This window comes from Anguilla anguilla, chromosome 1 (genome assembly GCF_013347855.1).
Source record: "Anguilla anguilla isolate fAngAng1 chromosome 1, fAngAng1.pri, whole genome shotgun sequence".
Taxonomy (NCBI): Eukaryota; Metazoa; Chordata; class Actinopteri; order Anguilliformes; family Anguillidae; genus Anguilla; species Anguilla anguilla.
This window is the reverse complement of record NC_049201.1, coordinates 14,302,142-14,308,326: the sequence shown is the minus strand read 5'-3', so window position 1 is coordinate 14,308,326 and position 6,185 is coordinate 14,302,142. Positions and strand designations below refer to the sequence as shown.

Genomic DNA, 6,185 nt, shown 5'->3' with positions numbered 1-6,185 from the left:
AGTGTCACAAATTTCCTGTGTTCTACCCAGGACTACACAACAAAGGCTGATTCTTTCCGGGACTTTGTGCCAAAATCTGCTCTTAATAAATTAATTAGCTCCATCAAACTGTATTTTGATCTGGCATTTGTATAAGCACCAGCTACAGCATCCAAGAGAGAGAATCCAAGAGTATTGGATTCAAGATCCAAGAGTATGGTCATTGTTCCAAGCTTACATTATAGATGTCAAATATCAGAAAGATGTGAGACATCAAGGTTAAAAAGGGTCTATTTTCCCCAAATGACTCACATACTGTTCATGGTGGCTATAATTGATGTGAAATACCAGGATGTCATAGGTTGAAAAATCAATGTATGTTTAAAATAAAAACAGTTCCATTACATTTATCATTCAAATAATCTGAGAGACACAGGTTTGTACATTTAAAAAAATTAAATTGACAACATCAAGGGTTTGAACAATCACACAAGGTATCAGTTGTAGCTAATGAAAATGTCTACTGAATCTTGAGGGAACTGGTTGACTGCACAATGGCTCTCCCTTCAGTTAAAAGATGGTATAGCATGCATGACCATATCATCAAAAGATTTAAAAACAAATTGCATACTTTCGGGGGTTACTTCTGGGCCAGTTTGTCCAGTGTGTGCAGTATTTTACCAGTTCTGTTTCCCTGAAAAAACCTGAAAGGCCAGTTTTAATGTTTTAAAATTTTATTTGATAGTAAACATCCTTGAAAATAAGGCAGATCATTGATGCTACTTTTCCAATACATGTGCCAAAATAACATTATTTTTTAAGAATATTTTGAAGAAATATTGAACAGTTACTCTCTTCAAAAAATAATTTCATAGAGTAAAATATTTTGCATTTAATTTTTAATTCAGAAAAATATTACCAACTGTATAATTACCGAATGAGTCATTTTCATAGCACTTTTGGGTCACTTTTCAAAAAACTGATTAGAATCACACTGACATATATCAAAATAACAATGACTTTGACACTCTGTACATAATTACAGAAAAATTGTTGTCCGCACAAGTATTCAAATATGGCATTATTGTTTTATTTTTATTCCACGTAGTTGTAATTTAAATTAAATCAATGTAATTTATCACCATATAATCCTAAACAATCATACATTATGGTATCCATCTCTCAAAAAATTTTCAAACAATCCACAAACTTATATCAAACTTGATTTTGGCAGGAACAAGAAATCTTCCGACAAACGACATAGTACAGAGCATATATAAATGAAATAAAAAACAGAGAACTCAGAGACTTGGACCAGAGATCTTAGATCTGCTCTGGCTTCAAAAAGTGCAGAAATGAGAATTCCATCACAGCAACACCATAGCAGCTTTCCCTAAGAAGCATTCCCCTGTGGGTGCAGTGGCCTGTACCTGCAACCTGTGGCTGGCAGGCCCACCTATCTGTATTCACTATGACCCAGAAAACTGTGGGTTGGAGTTTTATTCTCCTTTAAATCGTTGCATCTTTACAGGCAAAGAGTCAGCAAATACCTATTTTAAAGTCTTTGGTTTGACTCTGTAAGGGAATAAACACACAACGTCAAGATGTGCTTGTCAATCTCAAGGCCTGTCACCTCACGTGCACAGCCTAAAAAACGATGCTTATCAATTTTTACAACTAACAAAAAAGTAATCACAGGGAACACGCTTTGAGGTTTCACTATGAAGTCAGTAGTACTGAAGAGTGTGGCTTTTCAATATGTAAATAGTATAGCTGTACAGAACAAAAAGATTACATGAATCCAGAAGACAGAAAAGTTTAGGGATTGTGACACACAGTAGTCAGAGGGAAAGAATGACAACATGACAGATATAACCTCCGAAATGACCCCGTGCCATTTGTATAGCAAGAAAAGAATAGATTTACCGGCTATTCCTGTAGTGCAAATCTGCAATGAAAATTCAGACTCACCTGTAAAACTGTCATCAGTAGAGGGCAGCACAATGCAATTAGTAAGTGTGTGGCTGCATGTGCCTCTACCACTGTTACATTTCCAAATTAATTCCTCTTCAGTTTCACAGTACAAACATCGACAAGAAAAAATTATTATACTGAATTTGTGCTGGCTTTGTACTGCTGTGTTGTCTCCTCGGGTCTACGATATATACATTCTGTGCCTCTGTTCAAAAAACTAAACCACAATGAAACTGATTGCTGCAATGCAACAATTTACACTTCTGAAACCTGTTCCTATGAATGTTGTTATCATTTGACTTAGTGTCTTCTCTCCCATAGTTCACAAGCATTTACTATATACGATTTTCTGTCATATTTCCAAAGTATTTGTAATAGAAGATTTTTCTGAAACATTATTTATTCTGTCTTAACACAAATATGGCTTTTCACAATGTGAAACGCAGAAAGCATGAGATTGTACACTACGAAACTTCACTCAGAACCATCACAATTGTGATTTATAGCTATGATAATTCAGACGTATCCGTTGTTCTCAAACAAGTACATTAATGATATAGCAATGGTTTGAATAACCACACTGAAAAAATTATCCCTGAAAATTATACCGGTTCTAGCCGCAAAACAGTCTAGTTATAAAGTTATTTGTTATTCTGATATTCCATGGCAGTGAATCTTCAATGTCAATGTGTCCTTTTAAAACAAGCTGATGGTGATTTGGATTGTTACTGTACATTCATAGCATAAATGTCTTTTAAGCCCAATAAGAACAACCGTTTCGGAACGTTAAGAGGCTGCCTGCACAGGCACTCAATGAAGCAGCCCACGCTGCAGCAATCTCAGGCTGTGACCAAATGTTGTTTGAATGTGTGCAGGTGTGTGGGTGAGTATCTGTTTCTTTCCATGCGTAGGTAGCAAGAAACCCGCTCACCCGTTATCATCCAGTTTATAGACCAGGACTTTAGTGCTGTGCTCAGGCATGGCACTGGGGTAGCCGCCCAGTCTGTAAAGGTAGCTGGTGGAGCTGTAGGGTACGACATGGTAGTGCTGTATCTCTTCGTACCCAAAGGCCTGGGAGCAGCAGTCTGCCACCACCAACTTCAGCCTCTTCCTGTCCGAGTAGAGCAGGCTCTGGCCGGGCACTCTGCCGCAAGCTCCCTGCCCTTCCTCCATCTCCTCCTCCTCATGGTGGATCTTCCGCAGCAGGTTGTTGATGAGCACGGAGCGCCGTAAGTAGGTCTCTGGGTCCTCCAGGAACCTCAGCTTCTCCATGGAGAGTTTGAGGATGCAGCTGCGGTCCTCTGGCAGTATCAGGTGCTGGGAAGAAACACAAACGATAATGGAATATGAATTATTATGCTACAACACAGCTCCCGAACCATGCATTGCTCTCAGAGGAGGCCGCTCTTACTCTCTGAAAATAGCCATGAATGTCTCTTTGTACATCCTCCTCTTCCGCATATTTCCTCTTGAAGTAAGCAACTTTCGACGTTGTTGATCGATTTGGGCTTTCTTGGAGGGAATCGGCTGTCAAGGACATGGAGGAAATTTTAAATAAATGCGTCACATGGTCGATACCAAATCTCCTGTTTGATTTGACTGGAGTCCCCGGTCTGTTTGACCAGTTAAAAGACTATTTCAGTACAACAAAAACACAACAGTGTCCACAGTACCTGATAAGGGCAGGGATCAGCCACAAATGAACACGCTGCCTGGGTTCCTCTGAGCCACCTTCTGTACTTCACACATCGCCTTCACAAGTTTCTGCAGGAGGAAGGGCCACAAACACACAGAACCATCACTGACAGTCACATCGAGGGGACCACACGTACTGACAGAATTTTGCAGGAATGAGAATCCTACCTAATTACTAAAAACGGATGTTGTTGAGCTCAACAGTGAACTGATGCAGTAATGCATCTGCTTTTAATCTGCGCTGGTGCACATATTTAATCTTTAATCCACTCACAAATATGTACTTATCAAGAAGCATGCCCAAAGTAGAATGTAAACGCAGGGTGGACTATTTTAAAAACCCTTGAAATGACCCAGTGGCAGTGAATACTTTTTTGTATTAATTTTGTATCAGGTAGCTTCTCAGCACATTCCCCATTTGCCATATGAATTACTACACTATTTTTATTGGAATAATAAAATACTTCTGTTCTGAAACCATTACTTATAGGTGATGCTTTTTCACACATCACTTCAAACCGGAGGTGAGGTGCTAACATCCCACATCACCTCTTAGGCGGAATTTAACTGTGCAATCCTCCCCTCTCAACCGGTAGGTCAGCTATCTCTCTCTTGACTCCTCTTCTTTAAAGAGTGGTATATCATTATATATATCTATCTGTCAAGCAATTTTAGGCAAAGTTATTTTTGTTACCTTTCCAGAAAGAGTAAGGTGTCTGTTTATATCATTAAAATGAAGATATTACCCAGAGGGAATTCATAAAGGCGCTCAGTGGCTCCTTAATTGACTGAGCTGAACCTTGGAGTTTATTGTTCTGCCTCCTCGGTGATGACAGCTATTACAAGCAATTTATCTGGCTATGCGGAATACGTTTATAATGACTGGTGCACTACATTCAAGCCTTCTGAGTACTGCGTTTTAATCGCTCCTTGCCTGTTTCCCACGTCATATTGTTCGAGACCTATAGCTAAGTTGAAAGCGTTGCTTAGCCTATATGTAGGTATTAGACTAGTAAAGCTTTGAGAACCCCATTATTCCCGTAAACTATTCACATTGTAGCACTTGAGTAATACATGCTAGCGTGGTAATATTCGGATTTTCAATAAAAACCTATATTATTAAATATATTAGCATCTGTGAAAGCCAAGATATGTAAGTTACCCTGCAGGTCGAAATAAAACACTAATAGTAAATTAAATTAGTAAAACGATATCCAAATAATATATTGGAGTTTAGCATTTCACATTTGTATAATTTTATGAGAAACAAATAAATGTAATAGCCTACATCTTTATAAATGACAATGAAAATAAATACCTTTTGATAATGGTCAGAGATAATTCACTTTGAGGCTCAAAGTAGTAGATAGATCAGATGTAAGAAGCTGTTAAATGACTCAGCTCGGGTCTGTTGGCGTCGTCCAGCGTGTAAACGTTCTTTGCTCTGGCATTAATCCCTTTGGTTTCTGATCCAATTGTCCCCACTCTCTACTGACTGAAGTTTGCCTTTTACACCCTGTCGTTGTATCGCTGCCTTAATAAGCCCCTCGGAACACGCAACACTCCTAGGTCTTAAAATATCTCTTTTTGTGCAACAAGCAACAGCACAGTTCTTTCTGCAACCTTATTGGTCCTCATATAAGCAGATGTTTCTTGTTGCTAGGAGAGTCGCTAGGCGATGATGACGCGCCATTATTTCAGCATCCTCTCTATTTGGTGCTAGGTTTCGTCATTTTTTTTATTCGCCGTATTAGACACACATAGGAGGAGGAGATAAGGATGTTTGATTAAAATGAAATATTTGCGCACAGCCTTGTGTTGCCGTTTTTCGATTAAACCCGCATAATTTAATTATTCGTCTATGTACACAAAGAGACCTGTTATTCTAGTTGGAAGCGTCTACTTTCTGTATCTTCAAAAAGCGCACACATCTGACATGTTAAATGTGGAAGTCGACATATGTTTCGTGTTGTCCAAAGGGCTTGCTCACCCGGCCATTTGTAGTATTGACACAGTGCTGGATTTAATTCTACAGATTGCAGTATTTTGAGAAATATATTTTAAAATCAATTTCACAGCAGCACAGGGACTGTAGTATTATGGCAGAATATGTTTCATATACAGAACGGCTGCTCAATGATCATAAAGCTAACTAATTTGGCAAAGGGGACACTTGAAATGCACAAAGCACGGGACCCAGAAACCAAGGCAACAGCAATATCAAAGCAAGAATCACAATTTATTGTAAGACAAAAATAAGTACAAAACATGTTCTGCTGCATCCTTTTGGCATGCACAGTACAGGCACTGTTTATACAGACATGATAATTTGAATTTGTCCATGCACTCAGCATCTGAAAGGAATAGTAAACATCATTGACAATACATGCTTATCTCATTTTCTTACAATTATACTCTACACACGCAAACAGTTCCTTACATAGACTGCAGGCACTTCTTTATACAATTCAGGAAGCTGTAAAACTCGCATGCTATAGAAAATATATACTTTTTGAAATGGTATGTTGAAACTTTGC

General features: G+C 38.6%; 1 long non-coding RNA gene across 1 annotated transcript; it reads right to left on the bottom strand.

The window, feature by feature from the left end:
* Positions 1-695: 695 nt before the first annotated feature.
* LOC118221749 lies at positions 696-5,276 on the bottom strand. The gene is made up of 4 exons (XR_004764171.1): positions 4,967-5,276; positions 3,627-3,717; positions 3,365-3,480; positions 696-3,270 (listed from the first exon to the last, which is right to left on the bottom strand). It is a non-coding gene; the product is annotated as an uncharacterized LOC118221749 (long non-coding RNA).
* Positions 5,277-6,185: the final 909 nt, after the last annotated feature.